Source organism: Oncorhynchus mykiss, chromosome 7 (genome assembly GCF_013265735.2).
Source record: "Oncorhynchus mykiss isolate Arlee chromosome 7, USDA_OmykA_1.1, whole genome shotgun sequence".
In the NCBI taxonomy this organism is placed as follows: Eukaryota; Metazoa; Chordata; class Actinopteri; order Salmoniformes; family Salmonidae; genus Oncorhynchus; species Oncorhynchus mykiss.
The window spans coordinates 71,099,474-71,109,824 of NC_048571.1; positions in this window are offsets into that span (position 1 = coordinate 71,099,474).

Consider the following 10,351-nt stretch of genomic DNA (forward strand, 5'->3'; position numbering starts at 1 on the left):
TCTCTCTAATTCTCTCTTTCTTTCTCTCTCTCGGAGGACCTGAGCCCTAGGACCATGCCCCAGGAATACCTGACATGATGACTCCTTGCTGTCCCCAGTCCACCTGACTGTGCTGCTGCTCCAGTTTCAACTATTCTGCCTTATTATTATTCGACCATGCTGGTCATTTATGAACATTTGAACATCTTGACCATGTTTTGTTATAATCTCCACCCGGCACAGCCAGAAGAGGACTGGCCACCCCACATAGCCTGGTTCCTCTCTAGGTTTCTTCCTAGGTTTTGGCCTTTCTAGGGAGTTTTTCCTAGCCACCGTGCTTCTTCACCTGCATAGCTTGCTGTTTGGGGTTTTAGGCTGGGTTTCTGTACAGCACTTTGAGATATCAGCTGATGTACGAAGGGCTATATAAAATAAATTTGATTGATTGATTGATTATTATAGAGAATCAGACAAATTATTCTACCCTCTGCATGTTGGCTACTTAGCTTACTCAAGCCTGTCTCAAAATACAGTGCCTTGCGAAAGTATTCGGCCCCCTTGAACTTTGCGACCTTTTGCCACATTTCAGGCTTCAAACATAAAGATATAAAACTGTATTTGGGACAAGTGGGACACAATCATGAAGTGGAACGACATTTATTGGATATTTCAAACCTTTTTAACAAATCAAAAACTGAAAAATTGGGCGTGCAAAATTATTCAGCCCCCTTAAGTTAATACCACCTTTTGCTGCGATTACAGCTGTAAGTCGCTTCAGTATGTCTCTATCAGTTTTGCACATCGAGAGACTGAAATTTTTTCCCATTCCTCCTTGAAAAACAGCTTGAGCTCAGTGAGGTTGGATGGAGAGCATTTGTGAACAGCAGTTTTCAGTTCTTTCCACAGATTCTCGATTGGATTCAGGTCTGGACTTTGACTTGGCCATTCTAACACCTGGATATGTTTATTTTTGAACCATTCCATTGTAGATTTTGCTTTATGTTTTGGATCATTGTCTTGTTGGAAGACAAATCTCCGTCACAGTCTCAGGTCTTTTGCAGACTCCATCAGGTTTTCTTCCAGAATGGTCCTGTATTTGGCTCCATCCATCTTCCCATCAATTTTAACCATCTTCCCTGTCCCTGCTGAAGAAAAGCAGGCCCAAACCATGATGCTGCCACCACCATGTTTGACAGTGGGGATGGTGTGTTCAGGGTGATGAGCTGTGTTGCTTTTACGCCAAACATAACGTTTTGCATTGTTGCCAAAAAGTTCAATTTTGGTTTCATCTGACCAGAGCACCTTCTTCCACATGTTTGGTGTGTCTCCCAGGTGGCTTGTGGCAAACTTTAAACAACACTTTTTATGGATATCTTTAAGAAATGGCTTTCTTCTTGCCACTCTTCCATAAAGGCCAGATTTGTGCAATATATGACTGATTGTTGTCCTATGGACAGAGTCTCCCACCTCAGCTGTAGATCTCTGCAGTTCATCCAGAGTGATCATGGGCCTCTTGGCTGCATCTCTGATCAGTCTTCTCCTTGTATGAGCTGAAAGTTTAGAGGGACGGCCAGGTCTTGGTAGTTTTGCAGTGGTCTGATACTCCTTCCATTTCAATATTATCGCTTGCACAGTGCTCCTTGGGATGTTTAAAGCTTGGGAAATCTTTTTGTATCCAAATCCGTCTTTAAACTTCTTCACAACAGTATCTTGGACCTGCCTGGTGTGTTCCTTGTTCTTCATGATGCTCTCTGCGCTTTTAACGGACCTCTGAGACTATCACAGTGCAGGTGCATTTATACAGAGACTTGATTACACACAGGTGGATTGTATTTATCATCATTAGTCATTTAGGTCAACATTGGATCATTCAGAGATCCTCACTGAACTTCTGGAGAGAGTTTGCTGCACTGAAAGTAAAGGGGCTGAATAATTTTGCATGCCCAATTTTTCAGTTTTTGATTTGTTAAAAAAGTTTGAAATATCCAATAAATGTCGTTCCACTTCATGATTGTGTCCCACTTGTTGTTGATTCTTCACAAAAAAATACAGTTTTATATCTTTATGTTTGAAGCCTGAAACGTGGCAAAAGGTCGCAAAGTTCAAGGGGGCCGAATACTTTCGCAAGGCACTGTACATCACTGCCCCTTTTAAGACAAAATCAAACCTGACCTTACCTGACTCCCTTTTCAAAGATGTCTAGAAATGTACACATTTTGTGCTCTTGAAGGAAACAATCACTCCCCTATTGCTGACTACAAATTACAAGTGGAGCTCCTTTGCTAGCTCACTAACTAGCAAAGGTTATGAATAAAATGTGCACACATGGCTACATGCAACTCTTGCTTTGATCTCAAAACACTCACAACCACAGTTGTAAACACAGTCCAGTTCTAAGTAAATGGCACAGATCCATATATGGCAAGGGTCTATTTATATATAGGCCTACTGCAGCTCTGATTGGTTATGCTGCACCGCCTCAGTAGCATATGAGCTGAGTCATGTGCAATAGAATCCTACTCTGATGGTATTTTGGTATTTTAAACCCAAGTGGGAGTGCCCAGCAGGCCAGCCATTTCCATATTTGAACCCTGAACCTAATGTAGCTTTATGTAATATTGACTCCCCATTTTAGGGAATACAGCAGACTGTATGCAGTTTTAGTCACATGTTCAGCTCACCGGTTCATGTTTTGGTTCTTCAAGAACATGCTTTTCAAGAACTCCTAACCTGGTAGTGGTAGGGTCTTGATCTGACCCTTCAGTCCAGAGGGACACTGCAGACAGAACTGACCAACTGTATGTAGGTACAAAACTACAACAGCAGTGGATGATGAGGTAATAGAGAAAGCGCTAGCACCCTCTTAATCTGTTACAGGGCTTCTCTACTCCCTAAGATCTTCTTCATCCAGCTTTAGTTTAGGGTGTCCAGTCTTGCGCCTTATAAATGTGTTCTATGGCAGAGCGAGAGGTCTATCACAATCATAGAATCAGAAATGATGAATGTTGTCATGCATTTATATTTTAATAGGTGGCCAGAGTGAGGCCATAGGTCTCCAAACCCTGTCAAGCACACACACGCACACACACACACTATTGTCAATGCTACGGCAGAGAGAATGCTTGCAGCTTGGTGTGAACCAGGACAGCTTTCGTATCAGAGGGAGGAGACAGGTTGGGACTTATACATTATGATAGTCAGCAGGCGCCGAATTGTGTGTGGTATTGGGGTGATGGCGTCATATTTAGGCTGTAGATTATATACCCAGCCAAACAATGTGCACCTGCAGTTGGGTACGCTGAAATATAATGAAACAGTTTGATGATTGTGTAAGATAGTATTATTTTTTTGTTAAACTAAACTCAGTTATTTTACATGGATTTCTGAAACGTGTGGAATAGAGAGCAATGGTAATGTCATTTTTGTAGGCATTAAATCCGCCATGGTTCGTAGAACATAGCCTATGGGAAAATGTGTGTATTTTCTGGAAGGTGTTTGGATACATGCCAGGGGATCTTATAGGTTTTGTTCTATGAGACAATCTTCATCAGCTAAAGTCACTTTTTGTGAATTTTGAAGCATTTCTGTAATAAACCGAAAACCCTATTCTTTCCCCAATAAGTTTAACCATAGGAACGGCTGAACGAACGAGAGGTAAATCATACTGAAGTATGCTCAAATCTAGCGAGATCAACTTGTCATTTACCCAGTAACTAATCATATGTTTTCTGATTGGCCAAGGTATTAATGAAGTTGTAATAGCTTTATTGAGGCTGGAAGTGACAGTCTTGAATTGTGGTTGATGGTGGTTGATGTGGTTTAACGGTTGAAGCTGTTAAATAGTTATTCTTATCCGTACCATCCAGTCCTTGCTCCTACAGAAAGTAATCCATCAACCTGTACTCGGACCCTCAATGTACACATGGAAAGATACGAAAAGCCTACAGGGAAGGTATAATGCATTACAATGCGTGGCAACAATTGGCATAAGCACTTATTACACCCATATAACAATCTAAGATGTAACAAAGATAGATATTATCAACAATTTACTCATAATTTATAATACTGCAAATGCAAATGCGTGATACTGTGACATAAGACAATATTGAAAGCACTCATATAGTTATTTGAAGTAATGTATGCACCCCCAGAATGCAATTACGTAGTTGAATAGTCTTGCCATAGGTTCACAATGAGGCCATCTAAAGCAAAACATGCCAATCTGGCAGGTTACGGGTTGTTTTCCTATACAGTAAACTAGCACGTTATCCACTGACACTATACTGCATTGTCGCGAATAAACCGCGCAGGATGTGTTGGGGGACTGCAACGCAAGTGATGTGGAGCGCAAAACACGCCCCCTAGACGCTCGGCTGAAGTGTCTGCAGGGAAGAGGCAGGTAGGTCTATCGAGATACCTCAAAAAGTGTCCGCTCGCTCCTCTCTGTAGCTAAGGTAAGAACAAATGGCCATTTTACTTTCCCATTCAGTTATTAAGATCTAAAGACTTTGTTGTTGTGTCAGTGTTTTCAGTGTTTAGTCTAGGCTACATTATTAGAGAAAATAAAGTTGTTTGTAAAAATAAAATAGAACATGTTATATAATTGAAATGAAGTGCTATCTCTGGCTTCAAGTAATGAACCATTTACTGTAGTTTCATATGGGCATAGTTTTCAACATCCACCTGATTTATCCATGTGTAAAAGGATTGTAAAATGTTATGCACTGTTCTGAGGACCTATTGGATGGATGCTATCAGATGATCACCCGGATTCTTCCCACAGTGCTACTGGATATTATGAATGATCTGGAAAATACTTGTTTTTTGGATTCATTTTAAACTGGACAAAGCTTACAAAAAGAAATCTGCATGGAATGGACACACGACCAACTCCATTTATGGATTCTACCATGGTCTACCTACACTTTCTATGTTGCCTGATATGCCTGATGGCATTCAGAGAACTCAAGGGGGCTTAAGATACTTTTTTATTCCGATGCTGATTTAAAAATAAACAACCAGCTTGGTGAGAGTTTGTTTTGGGGGTTTGTCAGGGAATCAGCAGTAATCTGTTTCCTGAATTGGCAGAGAAAGGAGAGAGAGGGGGGTAGAAAAGTAACCATTACTAGGCATTACAGCTCTAATCCTGCACCCCTTTGGGCCTTCTGTAAGTAATAGGTACAAACAAGCTTAGCCCAATCATGACTGACCTCATACTGAACATGCAAGCTTTGTGTAAGGAAAACAGGGTTGTATACAAAATGAAGGTATCTAACAGAGATATCCACCAAAGCCGTGGTCCCCAAACATTTTTTGTTTTGTGATCTACTTGAAGCCTTTCAAACTTTCTTGTGCCCAAACGATGTGTCTAGCCATATTAGTCCTAAGACGTGACCCAAGAGGAACTGGCTGTGACCTACCAGTGGGTCGGTCCCCAGTACTCACCCGCCATTTGTGAAACACTGGCCCAAAGTGTTTGGTCATGTTCTTTATTTGTGGTGAGGGTTGTCTTTACAAAAATTGATGTATATACATCTAAGACAGCCCAGTCTTAACGAGACAGAAGAGTAAACCTGCCTGTCTGTATGTTGTTGTTCCAGGAGCCTGCAGTGACGACAACATGGGTCGCAAAGAAATAACTTGCAGTTGGAAGAAAGTCACCAACAACATCAGAGATGTGTTCGAATTCAAACAAGCGCTGGGATCGTAAGTACTTTGTCTGATATGATTCGAGCCTAGAGGGTTTTCCTAGCCAGGTCAGTGTTTAAAACCACCACTTAATCATTCTAAGGGGACACTGTAGGCAAACCTTGGTGTCTAGGTTTTCATTTCATTTTAACTCTGTCTCTGTGCCTCAAGCCATTTAATGTGTTTTACGTTTATAACTAAAAGCACTTTTACTTTTGAGCAGGGCCCTCACACACCCAAACAATCTGAGGGGACATAAAGTATGGCTGGGCGGTGGTCTGAAGGGGGCTAGGCCCCCCGTCGGGAAGTTGGAGAATTGAGCACTTTTCATACACCTGAAGCAGCTTTTTCCTACAATCTAGAGCCAGAATCATTATGATTAATTCTAGTCTATATTCTTTATATCTAAGCATACCTCTTGAGCTGTCTGTATCCTCCTGACTGGTGTTTTCTTTTTGAAGAAACTAAATAGGCTTCTCTGCATCTCTGCTAAAATCTGGGTAAAAGTTTAAAAGGAATGTGAATCTTATTCAGTACATTTAATAATTGCTTGCCAGCCAGCATGACAGCTAAAATAGTTAGACAAGCTAGCTATTCTAACTTGATTGATAGCCTGAAATGGCTTCTTGGTACTGTAGCTAGTTATGATGTTGGGATATCAGGAACCTATCTGCCCAACAACAAAAACATTTAATTAATAAATAAATACACAGTACCAGTCAAAAGTTTGGACACACCTTCTCATTCCAGGGTTTTTCTTTATTTTTACTATTTTCTACATTGTATAATAATAGTGTAAACTATGAAATAACACAAATGGAAACATGTAGTAACCAAAAAAGTATTAAACAAATCTTCAAAGTAGCAAGACAGCTTTGCACACTCTTGGCATTCTCTCAACCAGCTTCATAAGGTAGTCAACTGGAATGCATTTCAATTAACAGGTGTGCCTTGTTAATTTGTGGAATTTCTTTCCTTCTTAATGCATTTGAGTAAATCAGTTGTTTTGACCAGGTAAGGGTGGTATACAGAAGAAGGCCCTATTTGGTAAAAGACCAAGTCCATATTATGGAAAGAACAACTCAAATAAGCAAAGAAAATGACAGTCCATCATTACTTTAAGACATGAAGTTCTGTCAATCAGGAAAATGTCAATAACTTTGAAAGTTTCTTCAAGTGAAGTCGCAAAAACCATCAAGCACTGGGATGAAACTGGCTCTCATGAGGACCACCCCAGGAAAGGAAGACCCAGTTACTTCTGTTGTAGAAGTTCATTAGAGTTACCAGCCTCAGAAATTGCAGCACAAAAAATATATATTTACAGAGTTCAAGTAACAGACACATCTCAACATCAACTACTCAGAGACTGCGTGAATCAGGCCTTCATGGTTGAATTGCTGCAAAGAAAACACTACTAAAGGACCCCAATAAGAAGAGACTTGCTTGGGCCAAAAAACACGAGCAATGGACATTAGACCGGTGGAAGTCTGTCCTTTAGTCCAAATTTTAGATTTTTGTTTCCAACCGCCATGTCTTGATGAGATGCAGAGTAAGTGAACGAAAATCTCCGCATCTGTGGTTCCCACCATGAAGCATGGAGGAGGAGGTGTGATGGTGTGGGGGTGCTTAGCTGGTGACACTGTCTGTGATTTATTTAGAATTTAAGGAACACTTAACCAACATGGCTACCACAGCATTCTGCAGCGATACGCCATCCCATCTGGTTTGCGCTTAGTTGGACTATCATTTGTTTTTCAACAGGACAATAACCCAACACACCTCCAGGCTGTGTAAGGGCTATTTGACCAAGAAGGAGAGTGATGAAGTGCTGCATCAGATGACATGGCCTCCACAATCACCCGACCTCAACCCAATTGAGAGGGTTCGGGATGAGTTGGACCACAGAGTGAAGGAAAAGCAGCCAACAAGTGCTCAACATATGTGGGAACTCCTTCAAGACTGTTGGAAAAGCATTCCAGGTGAAGCTGGTTGAGAGAATGCCAACAGTGTGCAAAGCTGTCATCAAGGCAATGGGTGTCTACTTTGAAGAATCTAAAATCTAGAATATATTTTGATTTGTTTAACACTTTTTTGGATACTACATGATTCCATGTGTTATTTCCTTATTTTGATGTATTCACTATTGTTTAGCTTTTGGGATAGTTCACATCATCTAATATGTAGAACCTACCTGGGTGATGCACGGCAGACATTTTTTGCTTGGTCGTTTTCAGTGGACCTTTGTTGCTGGGCAGCGACTCTTGTCAGCTTCTTAACTCAGAGAAAAGGGCCATTATTACATGATTGAGTGGATCTCAAGGAGACCTACTTTACCGGTTTCCAGAGAAGGATCCTAGTTTGGCACTATAATCCTGGACGGGCCTGAACATTCCACCCAGATTATCAGATTATCAGGACCCAGGTCAGGGCAGGTCTTCTTTATCAACTGAAGTGGAATACTCACACAATACAGCTTCTCTCTCTGTAGATATGGTTCAACTAGGACCCAAGTACAGACAATTCTTTAGAGATTTTAGAGATGAGATAGCAACAGTAACCAAAAGAGGACAGGACATTGAAAATGTAGTAAAAATGGTTAACTAATATCTGCCCAGTGTGTGAGCGTACATGTTTGGTTGTGTATTTGTGCCTGAGTGTGTGCTTGTCTGTGTGTGTGTGCGGCCATGTGTTCATGTCAGCTTGTGGGCGTGTGCATGTGTTGGTATTTGTTTTTGCAGTGTTTCCCCTAGGATTTTCTTCAGCATATAGGAAAACACTGGTGTTTTGTGTGTGTTTATACATTAAGCCCATGTGTTTGAATGTACAGTATGTGTGAGGTATAGGGGGCTTTATGACTGTTTCAGAGTCTGTTGTGCTTTGCAAAATCAAATAGAAGGAACAGCGTTGTCCAGTTGTCCACACAATGCTGATATCTGCAGAGTGAGAGTGGTATGTCTGCTGGCCCCTGGCCTGTTTATCTGAGGCTCCTGCTCAACTCATCAGCCTCTCCTCAAGCAGCTTATACTCCAGAACATCCCTGGCTGTGAATGAGAGGCTGACGTTGAGAGAGAGGTGTGAGCCAGGCAGGTGTGCAATGACGTCATTACAGCTCAGGAACATCCTAACTCTGTTATAGGATTAGGGGCCTGGGATTGTGTGTCTGTGTGTTTACTGTGTGAGGGAATGTGTGTGCCTGCATGTCTGCATGTGTGAGTTTGAGTGTGAATTTAAGTATCTGTATGTGTGTGTTCATCAGACCTGGGTTCAGTTAGTATAATTTTCTTTCAAATACGTTAAGTGTCTGATGGAGCCTTTTAGGAATATCAGATGAGAGGAATTTGCACTTTTGGAACTAGTATATTGGTCCCATTTTGCCAGGAAGGCAAGTGGCAAGCTCAATCAAAGTGTTTGAAAGAAAACAAATAGTGCAGTATTTAAACCCAGGCCTAGTTGTGTCTGTATGTATGTCTGTCTCTCCCAGACAGTGATGTCTTTGGGCACAAACACACTCATTGCATCGGTTTCACAGGTGTCGGAATGTGACGGTCAGGCCCAGAGTGTCTGCTAAACAGAGGATTACCCTCACCTTGATCTCCTTCAAACAGGGAAATCAGCAGATGGAGGGTAGATCCATTTTGAGTCTTAGGATCCTTTTGGCTTCCTCCCACGCATTAAAACTAACTTCTCTCCTGATGTCATGTTATGGCTGGGGTGTTTGTTTGGTCTGACGAAGAAACAACCCACCCTGCTCAGGGTTCATCCAGGGTTGACTGTGCTAGGTCAGACCGAGACAAACAGACACAATGAACAAATTAAGACCACAATGGAAATAAGCCTCCGGGCTTTATTGTGTTTTTATCGGCAATCGTTTTTTATGTATGTCATGTTGTCTCCCGCTTGAGCAGACTACTACTTTTAATGATCTAATCAGTTCAATCAATCAATCAATCATTTTAGGGGTACCTGTCCTGAGCTTCAGGCTGGGTTATGTAAAGTGCTTGAGCACTAGTCCTGCCCTGCTGCTATTCTCAGGCCTCAGGAGCACAGGCCTCAGGAGCACAGGCCATACCTGAACCTCTATCTGGGACACCCTCGTCTCGTTCCTAGCTGTGTGTCAGCTATGAGCCTGGCTAGTGAGGCTGGGTGGTGGTGACTCCACCTACAGCACATAACATTAGGTAGTCTAGCTGTTAGAGTGTTGGGCCAGTAACCGAAAGGTCGCTGGTTCGAGAACCAGAGCCGATAACTTGAAAAATCTATCGATGTATCCTTGAGCAAGGGACTTAACCCTAATTTCCTCCACGGGCGCCTTACTACTACTACTACTACTAACCTTTTTCTCTGTCTGTCTGTGTGGGTGTGTAGGGGTTCGTTCTCCGAGGTGTATTTGGTGCGAGAGAAGAAGACAGGAAACATGTACGCCCTGAAGTGTCTGAAGAAAAAACACCTCAGCTGTAGCAACCTAGAGAACGAGATCACTGTGCTGAAGAAGTGAGTACACGCACGCAGACACACACGCTCATACTCTTCAACACTCTCACACCTGAACAAGTTAACATCACATATCTCTCAATCTTCCTCTCAGGATAAGACATGACAATGTGATTGGACTGGAAGATTTCTATGAGACTCAGACACACTATTACCTCGTCATGCAGCTGTGAGTGAAAACCCTTATCAC